The sequence below is a fragment of the Hyla sarda genome, chromosome 5 (assembly GCF_029499605.1).
Source record: "Hyla sarda isolate aHylSar1 chromosome 5, aHylSar1.hap1, whole genome shotgun sequence".
NCBI classification, from domain to species: Eukaryota; Metazoa; Chordata; class Amphibia; order Anura; family Hylidae; genus Hyla; species Hyla sarda.
The window spans coordinates 288,118,584-288,141,961 of record NC_079193.1 but is presented as its reverse complement, the minus strand read 5'-3'; positions in this window follow the sequence as shown (position 1 = coordinate 288,141,961).

Here is a 23,378-nt window from a genome sequence, read left to right as displayed (position 1 = left end):
CACAGCAGAAAAGAAATTCAGCTCATCAGAGCGGTGAAAATAAATTTTGTCTCATCCAACAAGTGACAAACATAGAAAACAGGTAATTGGGTGGCTACACATTATATCTAAAATATTTATAGTTTACTTAGATCAAGGAACTAAGTTGCATTACACCCTAAGTGCCAATGGATAATCAAACATAAAAAGGTTTCAGACCTCAAGGTGTAAACAAACCAGTGTTTGTTTCATATTAAAATTAATAAATTGAAATGTAGCTGGTTAATGTAAAAACTGGTTTATTAGGTTAAGGTATGATAAAAATTGGCATGGAAAACTGGTATCTGAGTGGAGTCCTTGCTACAGATCCAGTTATATAGTATATGTAATACAAATCTGCAGATAAAATACTGATACTGATTCTACGGAAACTGGAAGCCTGTGCTAGCATTTCTTCTGCGGTGTTGTTATCAGTGTGTGAAGAGTGGGAGAAGAGGGTTGCATTGACAATGGGCAGCACATTGAACACATTTTATAAGTGGTCAGAAACTTGTAAATAACTCATAAAATAATAAAGTTACGTTAAAACCAAAATCATTGTTTTTCTTGTGAAATTCCCAATAAGTTTGATGTGTCACATGACCCTCTTCCTATTGAAAAAACAAAAGTTGGATTCAAAATGGCCGACTTCAAAATGGCCGCCATGGTCACCACCCATCTTAAAAAGTTTCCCCAATCACATATACTAATGTGCCACAAAAAGGAAGTTAATATCCCCAACCATTCCCATTTTATTAAGGTGTATCCATATAAATGGCCCACCCTGTACAGTGTAAAAAACATATATCTGATAATAATGATACAGTGTCAGTTTGGGAAAATAATTTACTAATAAAAAGTATGCCCCTTTGCTGTAAAAGTTCAATAGTGCCTTGATACAGTAAATTCCATTGGAGTCAGTGGAGCAACGATATATGTGATTGGCAGTAGTTGTCTCCAATAGCAACAGTCTGGTATTATATCTGCCCTGGAAGACTCCGGGATTAGCAGATGTAAATAAGTAACAAGTTCAATTCAGAAGATGTTTCAGAAGAGGTAACTTCCTTATAGACTAATATACACTAATGGATGACTCTGTCGGTTGGCACGGGCTGCTCCCAGCCTCTGTGTGAATGTTACCTGTGGTTGCCAATATATCGGCTCGCACTGGTGAAGATGTTGCTGTGAGCAGGGTATGAGCTCGTCCTGCAGGAGGAAGCTGGCAGGCTCCGCTGCGAGGTGGCACAGATCTGTGTCCGGCTTGATGTCAGTATCCGGGCAGTGGGATCTGGTCAGTGAAGACTCTGTTGCCGGCGTCCTCGTGCAGCAGTTAGAGATTTCAGGCATGTGACCACACCCTGCAGTGGTCCTTACCCTCTCTGAAACATCTTTTGAATTGAACTTGTTACTTATCTACATCTGCTAATCCCGGAGTCTTCCAGGGCAGATAAAATACCAGACTGTTGCTATTGGAGACAACTACTGCCGATCACATATATTGTTGCTCCACTGACTCCAATGGCATTTACTTTCTCAAGGCACTATTGAACTTTTACAGCAAAGGTGCATACTGCTGTTTATTAGTATTTTATTTTCCCAAACTGACACTGTATCATTATTATCAGATATATGTTTTTCTACACTGTATTTTATCTGCTGATTTGTATTACATATGCTACATAACTGGATCTGTAGCAAGGGCCCTGCTCAGATACTAGTTTTCCATGCTGATTTTTATCATTCCTTAACCTAATAAACCATTTTTAACCAGCTACATTTCAATTTATTAATTTTAATATCAACCAAACACCAGTTTGTTTACACCTTGAGGTCTGAAACCTTTTTATGTTCGAAGTGACAAACATAGCAGGACACCTTAGTCTTACCTATTTCAGGTCAACAGGATATTTATCTCACTTTGTAAATTTTTTAGAAGTTTAACTCTGCAGAGGGCAAGTTGTAAGGAAATGCTTGAGTTGGGTTTCTTATTAATCTTCTATTAAAATTATTTATTACAGTTTATACAGTCAGAAATGATGAGCAGGTTTATGGCACAGGCATACAGTATATACCCTCAGGATAATATAACAAGATAATTGAATGAACCATGCCAGTAGGTTATTACTATTTAAAAAAGAAAATCTGATTGTATAATATGAATGTCAGTTTGATGTTAGAATAATTTCCTAAACATATTCATGATGTAACTTTAGAAGTTTGATTGTCTGAAGAGAAAGATAAAATAATGCATGGCAAAACAACTTCACATAATGGAATGTTCAGAACCACAAATAGAGTCTCTGGCTTAGACGGTCACTATACATCACATTTCCTATTACGAAAATAAATGACAGCATCATGAAAGTCACATTGATTCCAGAAAATGTAATTAATAGACAATAGTAATGCTAAATAAGATGCACATCAATACAACAGCTTATTCTATTTCAGATTTGAAGAGATTGTTATCTTTTATTTTCATTTAACATTGTTCTGTGGAAAAGGAAGTGATCGATAAGATGCATAGTATAGGTCTCATAAACTGTTAAAAACTCAATCTGTAAATTACAGTATTGATTAATGCACGAAAATAAAATGTTACATTGAAAAGAACACTAAACAATAGACATAAATTATAGTTTAATATATTCACCTATATTCACCCAACTCCATTTTTAGTTTGTTCTTTGTTTTAAAAGCTCATAAACACTATTAAAGCAAATCTGTCCGTCATACAGGCTTGTAGTGCGGGTGATACTGATCAAAATGATACTTACAATACCTGAATGGCTCAGCCATTGAGCTGTTATCACTGTTTTTCTTTTTTATGTAAATAAGGTCCTAGGGGCATGGGCAGAGCTAGGACTGGAGTTCCGGGCACCCCACGTGATCTTCTGCCAGGCGGGCGCTCTGCCTGGCTTATCAATAAGCACAGCTTCCCTCCCTGCTCTCGCGACATTGCGCATGTGCTGCTACCAGAGTATACCCAGAAGCGGAGTCAGTTTTAGCCTCATGAGGCTGAAACTGATGCCGCTTCCGGGTGTACACTGGGAGCGGCGCATGCGCCGTGGCGAAAACCTTCCGCAAGAGCAGGGAGGGTGGCTGTGCATATTGATAAGCCAGGCGGAGCGCCCGCCCAGCAGAAGATCACGTGGGGTGCCCGAAGCTCCGGTCCTACCTCCACCCATGCCCCAAGCACCTCATTTACATAAAAAGAGAAAAAGCGATAATGCCGCAATGGCTGGGCCATTCACCAGTATCACCCGCACTACAAGCCTGTATGATAGGTTAGTGCGGGTGATACTGATGACAGATTTCCTTTAAACTAAAAGGTTCATTTGGGGAAAAAACTTTGTTTGAAGTGATCAGAGAATCATATACAGTAAATAGAAAAGGGATACCCCCCTGCCTGATTCCCCACCGTGGCCTAGGTCTCTGCTGCTCACTGCTTCCTGGTGACGCATTTACACGCAGGAAACGCCTGCTCAGCCAATCAGTGCATGTTAAGAAATCAACAGGAAGCAGTGAGCAGCAGGGACCTGGGCCTGGTCAGAACAGCAAGGGATTAAACAAGTAAGTATCCCTTATTTATTTTGGTGAAAAATACTTTTAAAACCGTCTTCCAGATGATTTGAGCCTGAGCCACAACTGTATATAGTTTTTTTTTTTTCTTAATTTTTCTCTAAACCTTTGCTACCTCACGTTTCCGAAACAAGAAGTAACTTTTTACGCTAGCCATATTGCTTCCAGCTCCCTCTCAGCCAAACTCAGAACCTGCAAATTTACTTTTCTTTTATCAGCTTCCACTTTATAATTGATCACTGTACTTGCTCACTCTCCATCTTCTTACCATTAGGGAACCCAACTATAATGGAATAGTCACTTCTCTCAAAAGGAAAACATCTACACAGACTCTCATTACAAAGACAATACACATTCTTCTCATAGCCCCTCCTGTTTTCTGTGCAAAAGAACATTGTGCTAACATTTTCACGATGTGACAACAGTCAAAGCAAGAAAGGAGAAAGCATGAAATGGCTCAGACTTGTTGAACATTGTGTCCATCCATATTGAGCATCTCTGGATGAGCATAAAATCCACACACAATCTTCTGGATTTAAAATGACATATACTGTTAGGAACCCTGGTTGTCTGTCATACAACACAATGAGGGACATTTATCAAGGTATTTAGAGCCTTTTTTTTTTTTTTTCTTACACCAGGCACACAAAAAGTTGCACATGCGCCTAAGCCCTTTTTTGTGCGAATTTTGTGGATAAGCAAAAACTTCCAAACAGCCTTATCTAAGCAAATTTCAGTTTTCATTTTACAGTGGTCACAGCTATATGATGTGTGAAAGTTGCACGTAGGCAAAAAAATAGCATACCCCTTACTTACAAAAAGTTGCTCCAGGTCTGACCTGGAGTACAAAACTTCTGTAGGTGAGCAAATTTTAAAATTTGCTACTTTTTTGTTTTGCTTATGTGCTCCAAATTTATCAACACCCTGTGATAGTATGTAGTAATATGAAAATATATCAAAACTTAAGCAAAAAAAAGTGACTTCAGAACTTGCTTACCATAGCAAACAATGATTAATGTTCCCCAATATGTTTTTACGGTGGGTGTTAACTGAGCATATATGCAGCTGCATTACAAAGTCAAAGCATATGATGCAGAAACAACCCAATCTAGATCTAACAGAAATGGTCATAACAAATCTGCTTTCTCAGATTACTACTTACTCACAGATCATAAATAATGCTTTTGGCGAGTTTTTACTGAAGATTCCTTGGTGAAAAATTTCCTGCTATGGCCTTGATTTACTTAGAGTGGGCTGTAGTTTTCTTTGTGTTTTTTTTTTTTTTCCCCAACAGGTATTTTTTCATGGTATCTACCAACTTGGTGCTTTTCCCAACAATTTTTTTTACAGCTGCTTTTTATGTGGGAACATTATGTGGGAGGATTATCTGCCATTTAGACCACATCGGTGAATTTGTCTAATGTTTAAATGTCATGCATCCACACGTTTATCATGTGTAGAATGCCCTTGTGGTACTTGTGACCGTTTGCAGGCATCCTCCATTGTATTCATATTTTATGCTGGAGATCGCCCATAGCAACGGACCACAAGTGCAGGAGCTCCACCCCAATATAGGTGCACAACTGCACTTGGGGTTGAGTATCTCTTGCCATTGCAGACCACGCAATTGAAAGTTGTTTCATGTCTAAAGTTTATACTAATGCAACCTTTTCATCATACTGGGTAGCATTAAGGTTTCACCTGTGAGGCCGGCACTATATCAAGCCAACCAGGGTGGGGCTTGTAGCCTGTCCCTCCCTCTCCCATTGTATGTGTGACTAGTCACACTGGAGCTAACCTGGGAGCAGTCTACAAGCCTAGGCCTAATAATGCTGTAATTTGGTTCCTGGTTTTGCCTATCATGCACAGGTAGGTTAGTTGTTAGGACCCGTACCATCTGAGAAACCTTGGCATTGGTGTGCGGGCTCAGGTATGTCCTTAATATAAGGATATACTGGCTAATGTCTCAATTTTAACATCAGTTTTGAGGGTTAGTTAATGTCATTGTTACATCTACCACAGTAGTGAACCTATATTGTGGTCCATAAATGCAGGACCTCTACCCCAGCTTACAGTGCACAACTGCACTTGGGGTTGAGGATTATTTGCCATTTTAGACCACATCGGTGAATTTGTTTTATGTGGGAACAAGAAGAGTGTTGCAAAGATCACACAAAACCTGCTTTATTAAGAATTTCCCCAAGCTATTCATTAGCTACAAAAACTTGCACACTTGAATATACCACTAAACAATGTGTCTGAAAAACTTTTAGATGATTTTCCCAACCTATTCATGTGTCACTATAAAAATAAAATGGCATGCTTGCATACGCAATTAAGACAAACACTGGGACGAAAAGCTGGGGCGCTTAAATCTGCGCTTTAACAACTATGTGCTACACAAAATGCTTGTTTTTACAGATTTTTCCCCTGAGTGCACCACAAAAAAAAAAAAAAAAACAACACACTTAACAATTACACAGATTTTGCCTTGACAGATAAAATGCAGTGCTATTACTATCTGGGCTGTTAAGTGCACACTGTCCCTCACAAAGATCTGCTCTAGGGATGAGCAAATTGAATCTGACAAATCCGAATTCCTTACGAAAAATTTGATTTGCAACTAATGTGAATATCGCCGCGATTCTATCATGCAAATCGCTCCATTTAGTGCGGTCCAGGCTCCAGGGCATCTAGAATGGTTGATCCACATGTGAGGACATGGGGCAAGGAATTCTGGGAAGGCGGGAACAAGGGTAGGCAGGATGACCCTGAATCACATGGAGGATGTAGCCTATCAGCAGCCAGTCACCCCTGTGATGTCACTGCCCTATATATTCAGCAGCCATATTGCGGCCAGTCACTTCAGCCTTTCACTGCAAAGAGATAGATAAGGACAGAAAGCGCTGTGTGTTGCACAGATAAGCTTTTTTCAGCAGCGATTCACCTCCTAGTCAAGTCAGCGTTCTGTTGCACAGAGAGAGGGACAGAGAGCAGTGTGTGTTTCACAGAAAAGCATTCTTACTGCAACGATTTACCCCCCCAGTCACTGTCTACAGTGTTCTATTACAGAGAGCAAGCAGTGTGTTGCACAGAAGAACAGCAGCGATTTAGCTCAAGCACAAATCCTAGAAGCACGGATAGGGAAGGGAGTGAGATTGAGAGAGTGCAATTTCTGGTGTAGTACACAGTGACTGTGTGCTGCAGCACTGGTGAATACTTCTGGTGTTGTGCACAAATACGTTTTTAAGCGTACTGAAGCACATTTTTCTGAAACTCGTAAGTGCATACCACATACGTACATCTAAGTGGTGTACTATTTTGGTCCTGTTAAAGTTTCAAGGGCCTAGATACTGTGAAAGGCCAGGCAAAACCACTCACTGGCTGGTGTTGTACACAAATACTTTTTTAACCCCTTAAGGACGCAGCCCTTTTTCACCTTAAGGACTGAGCCCTTTTTCGCAATTCTGACCACCATCGCTTTACGCATTGATAACTCTAAAACGCTTTTACCGAATATTCTGATTCTGAGATTGTTTTTTCGTGACATATTCTACTTTATTTTGGTGGTAAATTTTCGTCGTTACTTGCATCCTTTTTTTGGTGAAAAATCTCAAAATTTCATGAAATTTTTGTAAATTTTGCATTTTTCTAACTTTGAAGCTCTCTGCTTGTAAGGAAAATGGATATTCCAAATAAATTGTAATTTTATTCACAAAAACAATATGTCCACTTTATGCTGGCATCATAAAATGGACATATTTTAACTTTTTGAAAAATTAGAGGGCTTCAAAGTAGAGCAGCAATTTTCAAAAATGTTATAAAAATTGCAAAATCTGAAGGGACAGATGTTACAGAACTACAACTCGCAGCATGCCACGGCAGTCTAGGCATGCTGAGAGTTGTAGTTTGGCAACATCTGGAGGGCTACCATTTGGGCACCACTGTAACAGTGGTCTCCAAACTGTGACCCTCCAGATGTTGAAAAACTACAACTCCCAGCATGCCCAGACAGCCTTTGGCTGTCTGGGCATGCTGGGAGTTGCAGTTTGGCACCCACTAGGAAGGGCAGCAGTAAATATCACTTACTGCCCCCTTCCTCCCCCCACCGTCGTTTTCTCTACCTGCTCCTGTCTCCAGCGACAATCTGCGGTTCCCACGCCATCTTCTGGCCAGGTACCGGCCTCCATCTTCTCCTCCCGTTCTGCCCGACATCCAGGGATGGGCAGAACGGGGGGTTGCCATGGCAACACACTGTCCTGCGCTGCCATTGGTCAGAATCAGTTCTGACCAATGGCAGGGGATAGAAGGAGATCACAGCACTGCAACCTCACTCCTATCCCTCAGGATGATCGGGGCTGTCACTGACAGCTCCGATCATCCCTATTTTCCGGGTGATCGGGTCATCAGAGACCCGATCAGCCCGGAATAGCAGAAAATTGCATGTCTGAATTGACATGGGATTTTCTGCGATCGCCGTCTCAGGACCCCCCTCGGCGATGTGCTGGGATGCCTGCTGAATGATTTCGGCAGGCATCCCGGTCCGGTCCCCAACCAGCAAGCGGCGGGGACCGGAATACCCACGAGCGTATGCATACTCCCCACGTCCTTAAGGACTCTGGATGCCGGCCGTATGCATATGCCTAGCATCCTGAAGAGGTTAAGCGTACTGTAGCGCATTTTTCTGCCCTCATAAGTACATACCAACACGTACATTTAAGTGGTGTACTATTTTATTCCTGTTAAAATCTCAATGGCCTAGATACTGTGAAAGGACAGCCAAAAGTACACACCTGCTGCTGTTCTAGACAAATAATTTTAAGCGTAGTGGACACCATCATAGGTGTATACCACATAAGTACATTTTTGTTTCTGATAAAGTCTTAAGGGCCCAGTTACTGTAAAAGGTCAGCAAAAAGTACATACCTGATGCTGTTCTAGACAAATACTGTTTTAAGCGTGGTGAAGTGTAGTGTACTCCCCTCATATATACGCACTAAATGTGTCAGGCAGAGAAGTGCCAGGACGTGCACAGAGGAGTAGCAGAGGCCTAAATTCTTCAGGCGCAGGCAGAGGTCACAGCAGACTAGGGGCGAGTGGCAGCAGGAGTCACAGTGAGAGGCCTGATTTCCCGGTATCAGCTTGTGGTCATGTCTCGACAAGCAACCCATCTGCCATCATCAATTGGTTAACACGGTCATCCACTTCATCACACGTGACATCTGATACCCCCAGTCAAGAGTCGGAGGGTTCCTCAGACACAACCCTCAGTTGGCATGGCCTGGAAGCAGTCCCTGTCCTCCCATTGCCTCTGTCCTATGCTGTTCCCTCCCCTACAGAAGTATCTTATGCTGTGGGTTCAGCTCCACTATTCAGTGAGGACGATCCAATAGAGGACAGTCAGCAGCTACTGCCTAGCCAAGAAGTGGAGGAAACATCCGCCACTTCCTCTGCTAGGCGGGCAGGTAGTGATGACGAGAGTGATGTGAGAGGTGGTGTTGCCAGCGTTCAGGGTCCTGAAGCAGACACTGCTGTGGAACCTGAGGAGGACATCAGTGACGTGCAGACACTTGTTGATGATGATGAATCCGATCACAATTGGGAGCCGGGTGCAGAAGGGGCTTCATTATCATCAGGTGAAGAGGGTTGCAGGTTGCCCGTGAGGCAGCAGCTGAGCCAGCCAGGTGGTAGCTTGTTTGGCAGTTAGCATGAGGGCAGAATTGTAAATTCTGGAGCCAAACGTGCACGTGGGAGACCACCTACTTCGCGGCAGCCTACCTTCCCGGCGGCAGTAGCAGTCAGTCAGTGCGGAATGTTGGGGGGAAAATCAGCTACTCCGGAGGAGGTTAACTTAGCCACATGCAAGATGTGTCAGCAGAAGGTGAAGCATGGCCAGGGTCTCAATGTTGGCACCACGGCCCTGCATCAACATATGCTGTGTCACCATAAAGCAGCCTGGGAGAACCATGGTTCCAAAGTGGTGGTCCAACCTGCTGCATCACCCAGTGGCACACCGCTCCATGTTTCAGCAAGCCAAGGCTCCACCACCTCAGCCAAAGGGAGCTGTGTGCCATACCCTCCTTCTGTCGCTCCAGAAGCTCCTGCTCCTCCAACTTTGAGTCAGTCATTCCACCAGCAATCCCTCGGCAAAGACATGTCCAAGAGACAATAGTATGCGCCCAGTCGTCCAACTGCGCAGAAGCAGAATGTGCTCATGTCCAAGTTGCTTGTGCTGCAGTCCCTCCCTTTTCAAGTGGTGGACTCTGCACCTTTCAGAGAACTGATGGCATGTGCTGAGCCGGGTGGGCCAGTCCTTAAGCCTGTCAGTGTGTACCAAAGGGCACTGCAGCACCGACGTCTGGGGCTGTAACTATGATCAGGGACAATACATGTCCTTTACGGCTCACTGGGTGAGTGTGGTTCCTGCACAGCCACAACAGCAACTTGGACAGGTCACACAGCTTCCTCCTCCACGCTCTCAGCCCGTTGGTTCTGTGCCATCGTGCGACTTCCCCTCCTCAACCTCCACCGTCTCCTCAGCCTCCACTGCACGGACAAGTCTCAGTGCCCCTTCAGCAATCATGTGTGCAGGACAAGGCGGTGTCACGCTGTTCTTCACATGGTTTGCCTTTGCGAACGGAGTCACACAGGGGAGGAAATGCTAAAAGTCAATCATAAAGAAATAGGAACATGGCTTACTCCACAAAAACTGGAAATGGGAACCATGGTAACTGACAACTGGAAGAACTGTAACTCATACACCGCAAACCTCACACTTCTTGAGCTGCAGCGTCAGAACGGTATCCCCCAACATAGACTGATTTGCGACGTTTCCACACATTGAACTACACCCTTCATAACTTGGACCGACTATACAGACAGAGAAAAGCCATCACTGATTTCTTGATGATCTAAGCAGATAGGGGGACTCCCCTGTGTAACTTCAATGTCAATCAGTGGCAGTTCATACGTGACACTTGCCATTTGCTCAGGCCCTTTGAGGAAGTCACATTATTAGTCAGGATCGCTAGGATTACGGGATGAAAGACATCATCCCACTGCTTCATTTCCTACAACACGTGTAGGCTGGGAGGAAAACCTGACCTAACACAGAGACCTCCTACGTAGTCAGTTGATGGATGCCTATCTGCGCCATCATCCATCCTCTCACAGGTCTGACTCAGGGGGGCCCTCTGCGCTCACCTTCCATTGCAATGACTGCTGGGGAGGGGTGGGGTGGCAGGAGCAGTACCAGCTACATCAGCAGCCACCTGAGTCTACAGTTACTGATGAGTACCTTTCTTCACCCACATAGTGAAGCAACTAATCAGCAGCAGGTAGACCTGGAGAAGGACCTGAACCAGCAGGTGGTGGCATACCTTGACATGCCCATGCCAACACACCTTGAAGGTCCGCTTGAATTCTGGGCAGCCAAACTTGATTTTTTACTGCAACTAGCAGAGTTTGACCTGGAAAAGCTGTCCTGCATGGCCAGTAGTGTGCCATCAGAGCGGGTGTTTAGTGCGGCAAGGTCCATTGTCCCCCCAAGGAGAACTTGTCTGTCCACAAAAAATCGGGAGAGATTGACCTTTGTGAATATGAATCAGGCATGGATAAGCCAGGATTTCCACCACCAATGCTTGATGCATTAGAGTAGATTGACCATGGTGCCGCACCAACATTTTACAAATATGGATTGTGCAAAACAGATTTAAGGCTCTGCTCCTCAGTTACAAACATTCCTCCGCATCAGACCTTTTTTCACCCACCTTTGTCACTGGGTACTGGTATTGCCACCCACCGCACCATTCTGTCACCGGGTCACTTTCAGGACTCCTGATGTTGCTGCTGCCATCTCCGGGCTGACTCATTCTGCCACCATATTGTTACGCCGAGCGCTCCGGGTCCCTGCTCCTCCCCGGAGCGCTCACGGCGTCTCTCTCTCTGCAGCGCTGACCGAGAGCGCTGCACTGACATTGCCGGCGGGGATGCGATTCGCATAGCGGGACGCGCCGGCTCGCGAATCGCATCCCAAGTCACTTACCCGTCCCGGTCCCCGGCTGTCATGTTCTGGCACCCGCGGCTCCGCTCTCTAGGGCGCACGCGCGCCAGCTCTCTGAGATTTAAAGGGCCAGTGCACCAATGATTGGTGCCTGGCCCAATCAGTCTAATTAGCTTCCACCTGCTCCCTGGCTATATTACCTCAATTCCCCTGCACTCCCTTGCCGGATCTTGTTGCCTTGTGCCAGTGAAAGTGTTTAGTGTTGTCCAAAGCCTGTGTTCCAGATCTCCTGCTATCCTCATTGACTACGAACCTTGCCGCCTGCCCCGACCTTCTGCTACGTCTGACCTTGCCTCTGCCTAGTCCTTCTGTCCTACGCCTTCTCAGCAGTCAGCGAGGTTGAGCCGTTGCCGGTGGATACGACCTGGTTGCTACCGCCGCAGCAAGACCATCCCGCTTTGCGGCGGGCTCTGGTGAAAACCAGTAGCAACCCTAGAACCGGTCCACCGACACGGTCCATGCCAATCCCTCGCTGACACAGAGGATCCACATCCAGCCTGCCGAATCGTAACAGTAGATCCGGCCATGGATCCCGCTGAGGTGCCGTCGCCCAGCAATCGCAGCAAATTGCCCAACAAGGACAGCAGCTGTCGCACGTTACAGCAACTTCTGCCACTGCTACAGCAGCAACCATCTCCTCCGCCAGCTCCTGCACCTCCTCCGCAGCGAGTGGCCGCTCCTAGCCTCCGCTTGTCCCTGCCGGACAAATTTGATGGGGACTCCCGACTCTGCCGTGGCTTCTTGTCTCAATGTTCCCTGCATATGGAGATGTTGTCGGAGCAATTTCCTACAGAACGGTCTAAGGTGGCGTTCGTAGTGAGTCTTCTATCTGGAAAGGCTTTGTCTTGGGCCACACCGCTCTGGGACCGCAATGATCCTGACACAGCTACAGTCCAGTCCTTCTTCGCTGAAGTCCGTAGTGTCTTCGAGGAACCAGCCCGAGCTTCTTCTGCCGAGACTGCCCTGCTGAACCTGGTCCAGTGTAATTCTTCAGTAGGCGAGTACGCCATCCAATTTCGTACTCTCGCTTCCGAATTATCTTGGAATAACGAGGCTCTCTGCGCAACCTTTAAAAAAGGCCTATCCAGTAACATCAAGGATGTGCTGGCCGCACGAGAGATTCCTGCCAACCTGCAAGAACTTATCCATTTGGCCACCCGCATTGACATGAGGTTTTCTGAAAGACACCAGGAGCTCCGCCAGGAAAAAGACCTTGATCTCTGGGCACCTCTCCCACAGTATCCTTTGCAATCTACCCCTGTGCCTCCTGCCGAGGAGGCTATGCAAGTGGAGCGGTCTCGCCTGACCCATGAAGAGAGGACTCGCTGTAGGGAAAAAAATCTTTGTCTGTACTGCGCTAGTACCGAACATTTCTTGGTGGATTGCCCTATTCGTCCTCCACGTCTAGGAAACGCACGCACGCACCCAGCTCAAGTGGGTGTGGCGTCCCTTGGTACGAAGTCTGCTTCTCCACGTCTCACTGTGTCTGTGCGGATTTCTCCTTCTGCCAACTCCTCCCTCTCAGCCGTGGCCTGCTTGGACCCTGGTGCTTCTGGAAATTTATTCTGGACTCTTTGGTGAATAAGTTCTGCATCCCGCTGACCCATCTCGTCAAGCCGCTCTACAGTTCTTCGGTCAACGGAGTGAAGTTGGACTGTACTGTGCGTTACCGCACTGAACCCCTCTTAATGTGCATTGGACCCCATCACGAAAAGATTGAATTTTTCGTCCTTCCCAACTGTACCTCTGAAGTCCTCCTCGGTCTGCCATGGCTCCAGCATCATTCTCCCACCCTTGACTGGACCACCGGGGAGATCAAGAATTGGGGTCCTGCTTGCCGTAAGAAATGCCTCACATCTGCTCCCAGTCCCGTCTGTCGGGCCTCAGTGTCTCCTCCTGTGCCTGGTCTCCCCAAGGCCTAACTGGACTGTGCCTTGCCTCCTCATAGCCCCCGTCCTGGTGACACTCTGCCCCATGACAAGCTTCACCCTCTGCTCCCCCCTCCCCATTCCCACTTCTTCTGAACTACCTGCCGCTGGTATAGCTACCCAGGACTTCTTTTTTCAGAAGGAGACTCAAGAGGCGTCCCCTATGTTCTCGTCTCTTTTGAAGGGACAAGGAGACAAAAAGAGGGGGAGACCTAAGGGGAGGGTACTGTTACGCCGAGCGCTCCGGGTCCTTGCTCCTCCCCGGAGCGCTCACGGCGTCTCTCTCTCTCTGCAGCGCCCCGGTCAGACCCGCTGACAGGGAGCGCTGCACTGACATTGCCGGCGGGGATGCGATTCGCATTATCGGGACGCGCCCGCTCGCGAATCGCATCCCAAGTCACTTACCCGTCCCGGTCCCCGGCTGTCATGTTCTGGCGCGCGCGGCTCCGCTCTCTAGGGCGCGCGTGCGCCAGCTCTCTGAGATTTAAAGGAGCAGTGCACCAATGATTGGTTCCTGGCCCAATCAGTCTAATTAGCTTCCACCTGCTCCCTGGCTATATTACCTCACTTCCCCTGCACTCCCTTGCCGGATCTTGTTGCCTTGTGCCAGTGAAAGCGTTTAGTGTTGTCCAAAGCCTGTGTTCCAGATCTCCTGCTATCCTCATTGACTACGAACCTTGCCGTCTGCCCCGACCTTCTGCTACGTCTGACCTTGCCTCTGCCTAGTCCTTCTGTCCTACGCCTTCTCAGCAGTCAGCGAGGTTGAGCCGTTGCCGGTGGATACGACCTGGTTGCTACCGCCGCAGCAAGACCATCCCGCTTTGCAGCGGGCTCTGGTGAAAACCAGTAGAAACCCTAGAACCGGTCCACGCCAATCCCTCGCTGACACAGAGGATCCACATCCAGCCTGCCGAATCGTAACACATATGTTCTCCACATGCTGCCGTCACCTCCGGGTTGTGTCATTCAGCCACCATATTTTCTCCTCATGCTGCCGCAAACTCCAGGCTGTGTCATTCAGCCACCATATGGTCTCCTCATGCTGGCGCAAACTCCAGGCTGTGTCATTCAGCCATCATATGGTCTCCTCATGTTGCCGCAAACTCCAGGCTGTGTCATTCAGCCACTATATGGTCTCCTCATGCTGCTTGTACATTACTTAAAAAAAATTTAAGGCAGCACTAGCTACTATAAAACTTCAATTTAAAATTACATAGTTACATAGTACGGTTGAAAAAAGACATGCATCCATCAAGTTCAACCAGGGAATTGAAGGGTAGGGGTGTGGCGCGATAATGGGGAAGGGATGGGATTTTACATTTCTTCATAAGCATTAATGTTATTTTGTTCCAGGAATGTATCTAACCCTGTTTTAAAGCTGTTAATTGTTACGCCGAGCGCTCCGGGTCCCCGCTCCTCCCCGGAGCGCTCGCTTCACTCTCCCCGCTGCAGCGCTCCGGTCAGATCCACTGACCCGGGGCGCTGCGATTCCGCTGCCAGCCGGGATGCGATTCGCGATGCGGGTAGCGCCCGCTCGCGATGCGCACCCCGGCTCCCGTACCTGACTCGCTCTCCCTCGGTCCTGTCCCGGCGCGCGCGGCCCCGCTCCCTAGGGCGCGCGCGCGCCGGGTCTTTGCGATTTAAAGGGCCACTGCGCCGCTGATTGGCGCAGTGATTCCAATTAGTGTCTTCACCTGTGCACTTCCCTATATCACCTCACTTCCCCTGCACTTCCTTGCCGGATCTTGTTGCCATTGTGCCAGTGAAAGCGTTCCTTGTGTGTTCCTAGCCTGTGTTCCAGACCTCCTGCCGTTGCCCCTGACTACGATCCTTGCTGCCTGCCCCGACCTTCTGCTACGTCCGACCTTGCTTCTGTCTACTCCCTTGTACCGCGCCTATCTTCAGCAGCCAGAGAGGTTGAGCCGTTGCTAGTGGATACGACCTGGTCACTACCGCCGCAGCAAGACCATCCCGCTTTGCGGCGGGCTCTGGTGAAAACCAGTAGTGGCTTAGAACCGATCCACTAGCACGGTCCACGCCAATCCCTCTCTGGCACAGAGGATCCACTACCTGCCAGCCGGCATCGTGACAGTAGATCCGGCCATGGATCCCGCTGAAGTTCCTCTGCCAGTTGTCGCTGACCTTACCACGGTGGTCGCCCAGCAGTCACAACAGATAGCGCAACAAGGCCAACAGCTGTCTCAACTGACCGTTATGCTACAGCAGTTACTACCACAGCTTCAGCAGTCATCTCCTCCACCGGCTCCTGCACCTCCTCCGCAGCGAGTGGCCGCTCCTGGTCTACGCCTATCCTTGCCGGATAGATTTGATGGGGACTCTAAGTTTTGCCGTGGCTTTCTTTCCCAATGTTCCCTGCATCTGGAGATGATGTCGGACCTGTTTCCCACTGAAAGGTCTAAGGTGGCTTTCGTAGTCAGCCTTCTGTCTGGAAAAGCCCTGTCTTGGGCCACACCGCTCTGGGACCGCAATGACCCCGTCACTGCCTCTGTACACTCCTTCTTCTCGGAAATCCGAAGTGTCTTTGAGGAACCTGCCCGAGCCTCTTCTGCTGAGACTGCCCTGTTGAACCTGGTCCAGGGTAATTCTTCCGTTGGCGAGTATGCCGTACAATTCCGTACTCTTGCTTCAGAATTATCCTGGAATAATGAGGCCCTCTGCGCGACCTTTAAAAAAGGCCTATCCAGCAACATTAAAGATGTTCTGGCCGCACGAGAAATTCCTGCTAATCTACATGAACTTATTCACCTAGCCACTCGCATTGACATGCGTTTTTCCGAAAGGCGTCAGGAACTCCGCCAAGATATGGACTCTGTTCGCACGAGGCGTTTCTTCTCCTCGGCTCCTCTCTCCTCTGGTCCCCTGCAATCTGTTCCTGTGCCTCCCGCCGTGGAGGCTATGCAGGTCGACCGGTCTCGCCTGACACCTCAAGAGAGGACACGACGCCGTATGGAGAACCTCTGCCTGTACTGTGCTAGTACCGAACACTTCCTGAGGGATTGTCCTATCCGTCCTCCCCGCCTGGAAAGACGTACGCTGACTCCGCACAAAGGTGAGACAGTCCTTGATGTCTACTCTGCTTCTCCACGTCTTACTGTGCCTGTGCGGATGTCTGCCTCTGCCTTCTCCTTCTACTGTGGCCTTCTTGGACTCTGGATCTGCAGGAAATTTTATTTTGGCCTCTCTCGTCAACAAGTTCAACATCCCAGTGACCAGTCTCGCCAGACCCCTTTACATCAATTGTGTAAACAATGAAAGATTGGACTGTACCATACGTTTCCGCACGGAGCCCCTTCTTATGAGCATCGGATCTCATCACGAGAGGATTGAACTTTTGGTCCTCCCCAATTGCACCTCGGAAATTCTCCTTGGACTTCCCTGGCTTCAACTTCATTCCCCAACCCTGGATTGGTCCACTGGGGAGATCAAGAGTTGGGGGTCCTCTTGTTCCAAGAACTGTCTAAAACCGGTTCCCAGTAACCCTTGCCGTAACTCTGTGGTTCCTCCAGTAACCGGTCTCCCTAAGGCCTATATGGACTTCGCGGATGTTTTCTGCAAAAAACAAGCTGAGACTCTACCTCCTCACAGGCCTTATGATTGTCCTATCGACCTCCTCCCGGGCACTACTCCACCCCGGGGCAGAATTTATCCTCTCTCTGCCCCAGAGACTCTTGCCATGTCTGAATACGTCCAGGAGAATCTAAAAAAGGGCTTTATCCGTAAATCCTCCTCTCCTGCCGGAGCCGGATTTTTCTTTGTGTCCAAAAAAGATGGCTCCCTACGTCCTTGCATTGACTACCGCGGTCTTAATAAAATCACGGTTAAGAACCGCTACCCCTTACCCCTCATCTCTGAACTCTTTGATCGCCTCCAAGGTGCCCACATCTTTACTAAATTGGACTTAAGAGGCGCCTATAACCTCATCCGCATCAGAGAGGGGGATGAGTGGAAAACGGCATTTAACACCAGAGATGGACACTTTGAGTATCTGGTCATGCCCTTTGGCCTGTGCAACGCCCCTGCCGTCTTCCAAGACTTTGTTAATGAAATTTTTCGTGATCTGTTATACTCCTGTGTTGTTGTATATCTGGACGATATCCTAATTTTTTCTGCCAATCTAGAAGAACACCGCCAGCATGTCCGTATGGTTCTTCAGAGACTTCGTGACAATCAACTCTATGCCAAAATTGAGAAATGTCTGTTTGAATGCCAATCTCTTCCTTTTCTAGGATATTTGGTCTCTGGCCAGGGACTACAGATGGATCCAGACAAACTCTCTGCCGTCTTAGATTGGCCACGCCCCTCCGGACTCCGTGCTATCCAACGCTTTTTGGGGTTCGCCAATTATTACAGGCAATTTATTCCACATTTTTCTACCGTTGTGGCTCCTATCGTGGCTTTAACCAAAAAAAATGCTGATCCCAAGTCTTGGCCTCCTCAAGCAGAAGACGCCTTTAAACGACTCAAGTCTGCCTTTTCTTCGGCTCCCGTGCTCTCCAGACCTGACCCTTCCAAACCCTTCCTATTGGAGGTTGATGCCTCCTCAGTGGGAGCTGGAGCTGTTCTTCTACAAAAAAATTCTTCCGGGCATGCTGTCACTTGTGGTTTTTTCTCTAGGACCTTCTCTCCAGCGGAGAGGAACTACTCCATCGGGGATCGAGAGCTTCTAGCCATTAAATTAGCACTTGAGGAATGGAGGCATCTGCTGGAGGGATCAAGTTTTCCTGTTATTATCTACACCGACCACAAGAACCTCTCCTACCTCCAGTCTGCCCAACGGCTGAATCCTCGCCAGGCCCGGTGGTCTCTTTTCTTTGCCCGATTTAATTTTGAGATTCACTTTCGTCCTGCCGATAAGAACATTAGGGCCGATGCTCTCTCTCGTTCCTCGGATGCCTCAGAAGTTGAACTCTCTCCGCAACACATCATTCCACCTGACTGCCTGATCTCCACTTCTCCTGCCTCCATCAGGCAAACTCCTCCAGGAAAGACCTTTGTTTCTCCACGCCGACGCCTCGGAATCCTCAAATGGGGTCACTCCTCCCATCTCGCAGGTCATGCGGGCATCAAGAAATCTGTGCAACTCATCTCCCGCTTCTATTGGTGGCCGACTCTGGAGACGGATGTTGTGGACTTTGTGCGAGCCTGCACTATCTGTGCCCGGGATAAGACTCCTCGCCAGAAGCCCGCTGGTTTTCTTCATCCCCTGCCTGTCCCCGAACAGCCTTGGTCTCTGATTGGTATGGATTTTATTACTGATTTACCCCCTTCCCGTGGCAACACTGTTATTTGGGTGGTCGTTGATCGATTCTCCAAAATGGCACATTTCATCCCTCTTCCTGGTCTTCCTTCTGCGCCTCAGTTGGCTAAACAATTTTTTGTACACATTTTTCGTCTTCACGGGTTGCCTACGCAGATTGTCTCGGATAGAGGCGTCCAATTCGTGTCTAAATTCTGGAGGGCTCTCTGTAAACAACTCAAGATTAAATTAAATTTTTCTTCTGCATATCATCCCCAGTCCAATGGACAAGTAGAAAGAATTAACCAGATCTTGGGTGATTATTTGCGACATTTTGTTTCCTCCCGCCAGGATGACTGGGCAGATCTCCTTCCATGGGCCGAATTCTCGTATAACTTCAGGGTCTCTGAATCTTCCTCCAAATCCCCATTTTTCGTGGTGTACGGCCGTCACCCTCTTCCCCCCCTCCCTACCCCCTTGCCCTCTGGTCTGCCCGCTGTGGATGAAATTTCTCGTGACCTTTCCATCATATGGAGAGAGACCCAAAATTCTCTCTTACAGGCTTCATCACGCATGAAGAAGTTCGCGGATAAGAAAAGAAGAGCTCCTCCCGTTTTTTCCCCTGGAGACAAGGTATGGCTCTCCGCTAAATATGTCCGCTTCCGTGTCCCTAGCTACAAGTTGGGACCACGCTATCTTGGTCCTTTCAAAATTTTGTGTCAAATTAATCCTGTCTCTTATAAACTTCTTCTTCCTCCTTCTCTTCGTATCCCTAATGCCTTTCACGTCTCTCTTCTCAAACCACTCATCCTCAACCGTTTTTCTCCCAAATCTGTTCCTCCCACTCCTGTTTCCGGCTCCTCGGACATCTTCTCTGTCAAAGAGATCTTAGCTTCCAAAAAGGTCAGAGGGAAAACTTTTTTTTTAGTGGACTGGGAGGGTTGTGGTCCTGAAGAGAGATCCTGGGAACCTGAGGACAACATCCTAGACAAAAGTCTGCTCCTCAGGTTCTCAGGCTCTAAGAAGAGGGGGAGACCCAAGGGGGGGGGTACTGTTACGCCGAGCGCTCCGGGTCCCCGCTCCTCCCCGGAGCGCTCGCTTCACTCTCCCCGCTGCAGCGCTCCGGTCAGATCCACTGACCCGGGGCGCTGCGATTCCGCTGCCAGCCGGGATGCGATTCGCGATGCGGGTAGCGCCCGCTCGCGATGCGCACCCCGGCTCCCGTACCTGACTCGCTCTCCCTCGGTCCTGTCCCGGCGCGCGCGGCCCCGCTCCCTAGGGCGCGCGCGCGCCGGGTCTTTGCGATTTAAAGGGCCACTGCGCCGCTGATTGGCGCAGTGATTCCAATTAGTGTCTTCACCTGTGCACTTCCCTATATCACCTCACTTCCCCTGCACTTCCTTGCCGGATCTTGTTGCCATTGTGCCAGTGAAAGCGTTCCTTGTGTGTTCCTAGCCTGTGTTCCAGACCTCCTGCCGTTGCCCCTGACTACGATCCTTGCTGCCTGCCCCGACCTTCTGCTACGTCCGACCTTGCTTCTGTCTACTCCCTTGTACCGCGCCTATCTTCAGCAGCCAGAGAGGTTGAGCCGTTGCTAGTGGATACGACCTGGTCACTACCGCCGCAGCAAGACCATCCCGCTTTGCGGCGGGCTCTGGTGAAAACCAGTAGTGGCTTAGAACCGATCCACTAGCACGGTCCACGCCAATCCCTCTCTGGCACAGAGGATCCACTACCTGCCAGCCGGCATCGTGACATTAATTTTTCCTGCTGTGACCAGTTCCTGAGGTAGACTGTTCCATAAGTTCACAGTTCTTATGGTAAAGAAGGCGTGTCACCCCTTGAGACTAAACCTTTTCTTCTCCAGACGGAGGGAGTGCCCCCTCATTCTTTGGGGGGGGTTAAGCTGGAACAGTTTTTTTCCATATTTTTTGTATATGCCATTAATATACTTATATAAATTTATCATATCCCCCTTTAAACGTCTCTTCTCAAGACTAAACAATTGTAACTCCTTTAATCGCTCCTCATAGCTAAGATGTTCCATGCCCCATATTACTTTAGTTGCGCGTCTCTGCACCCTTTCCAGCTCCACAGTGTCCCTTTTATGGACTGGTGCCCAAAACTGAACAGCATATTCCAGGTGAGGCCGTACCGATGCTTTATAAAGGGGGGAGTATTATGTCCCTGTCCCTTGAGTCCATGCCTCTTTTTATGCATGACAATATCCTGCCAGCCTTGGAAGCAGCAGCCTGACATTGCTTGCTATTCTGTGATCTACAAGTACACCCAGATCCTTCTCTACCAGTGACTCTGCCAGTTTAATCCCCCCTAAGACATACGATGCATGCATGTTATTAGTGCCCAGATGCATAACTTTACATTTATCCACATTGAACCTCATTTGCCAAGTGGATGCCCAGACACTTAGTCTATCCAAGTCATCTTGTAACCTATACACATCCTCTATAGACTGTACCATGCTACAAAGCTTGGTGTCATCTGCAAAGATAGGAACAGAGCTGTTAATGCCATCCTCTATATCATTGATAAATAAATTAAATAACAGCGGGCCCAGTACTGAACCTTGGGGTACACCACTAATAACTGGGGACCAATCAGAGTACGAATCATTGACCACCACTCTCTGGGTACGATCCATGAGCCAGTGTTCAATCCAGTTACAAACTAAAGTTTCCAAACCCAAAGACCTTAACTTACCTGTCAGACGTCTATGAGGGACAGTATCAAATGCTTTAGCAAAATCCAGAAACACTATGGGGGACATGTATCATTGCATTTAGACCATTTTTCCCGTCTACAAATTTTGCGCAATTGCGCTTTTTTTGCATAGAGCTGCGTTTTTTTTGGTGGACAGTTTTCTAAAGTTGTCACCAGTTTGGTCTACAGTACACCAACTAATCCAGTGGACTGGTATTTATCAATTGCGCAAAAAAAAAGTAGATGTTTTTTTTTTGCGCAATTGCGCTTTTTTGCAAGAAAAGTAGTCTAAACCTAAGAGTGCTAGCAAGGACTCGTAGAAAATGGCAGACGGTGGAAGATGCAGGTGGGGGATGCAGGAGCCGTCTCTCAGCACTGCAGTACTACAACTACTCCCATCATGGGACAGAATCTGTCCCATAATGGGAGTAGTTGTAGTACCGGAGCGCTGAGAGACGTACATCCCCTGTCTGCGGGACTCTATTGTGACTGTTAGGACTACTACTCCCATCATGGACAGACTCTGTCCATGATGGGAGTTGTAGTCCTGGGACTGAAGGACAGATCGCAGCAGGTCATTCTCCAGAGACCCGCTGCGATCTGCATTTATTAACTTAAAAACCCGGCGGTACATGCGGCTCCACTGCGCTGCCGCCGGCTCCCGTATACAGATGTCACGATTCATAATCCCCGCCTCCGGGAGAGGGGAGCTCTGATTGGTGGAAAGCTATTCACTACTATTAGCCAATCAGAGCTCCTGACTTCTGGTGGGGATTATGAATTGTGACAGGTCTATACAGGGGAGCGAGTGGAGCCGCTTCTACAGTACTGCATACAATTGTTATGTGTACTGCCCCCCCCCCCCCAGACTAATAGTGACCCCTTCTACAGTATATAATTGTTATGTGTACTGTACCCCCCCCAGACTAATACTGACCCCTTCTATAGTATATAATTGTTATGTGTACTGTACCCCCCCCCCCCAGACTAATACTGACCCCTTCTATAGTGAGCGCTGGGACCGCTGTGTGATTGACAGGTCCCCAGCGCAAGTGTCCGGCCCCACTGACCTTGTTATAAATCTTTATGATACACACTGCCCGTCCTCCTCTTCATTCTTCTGATACCGGAGACGCGCGGCTTCTGCTTTCACTATAGTCAGAGCGCCCCCTGCCGTTGTCTGACCCCAGCCCCGTGCAGTGTGGAGGCCGGGAGGGGGCGCTCTGTCTATAGACTATGATACAGAAGCCGCTCGTCTCCGGTATCAGAAGAATGAAGAGGAGGACGGGCAGTGTGTATCATAAAGATTTATAACATGTAAAGGTCAGTGGGGCCGGACACTTGCGCTGGGGACCTGTCAATCACACAGCGGTCCCAGCGCTCACTATAGAAGGGGTCAGTATTAGTCTGGGGGGGGGGGGTACAATACACATAACAATTATATATAGTACTGTAGAAGCGGCTCCACTCGCTCCCCTGTATAGACCTGTCACAATTCATAATCCCCACCAGAAGACAGGAGCTGTAATTGGTGTATAGTGGTGAATAGCTTTCCACCAATCAGAGCTCCCCTCTCCCGGTGGCGGGGATTATGAATCGTGACATCTGTATACAGGAGGAGGGGGGAGGGGAGTGCAGCGTTGCCGCTGGCTTTTTAAGTTAATAAATGCAGATCGCAGCGGGTCTCTTGAGAATGACCTGCTGCGATCTGTCCTTCAGCCCGAGGACTACAACTCCCATCATGGACAGTCTGTCCATGATGGGAGTAGTAGTCCTAACAGTCACAATACAGTTTCGCAGCTGGGGGATG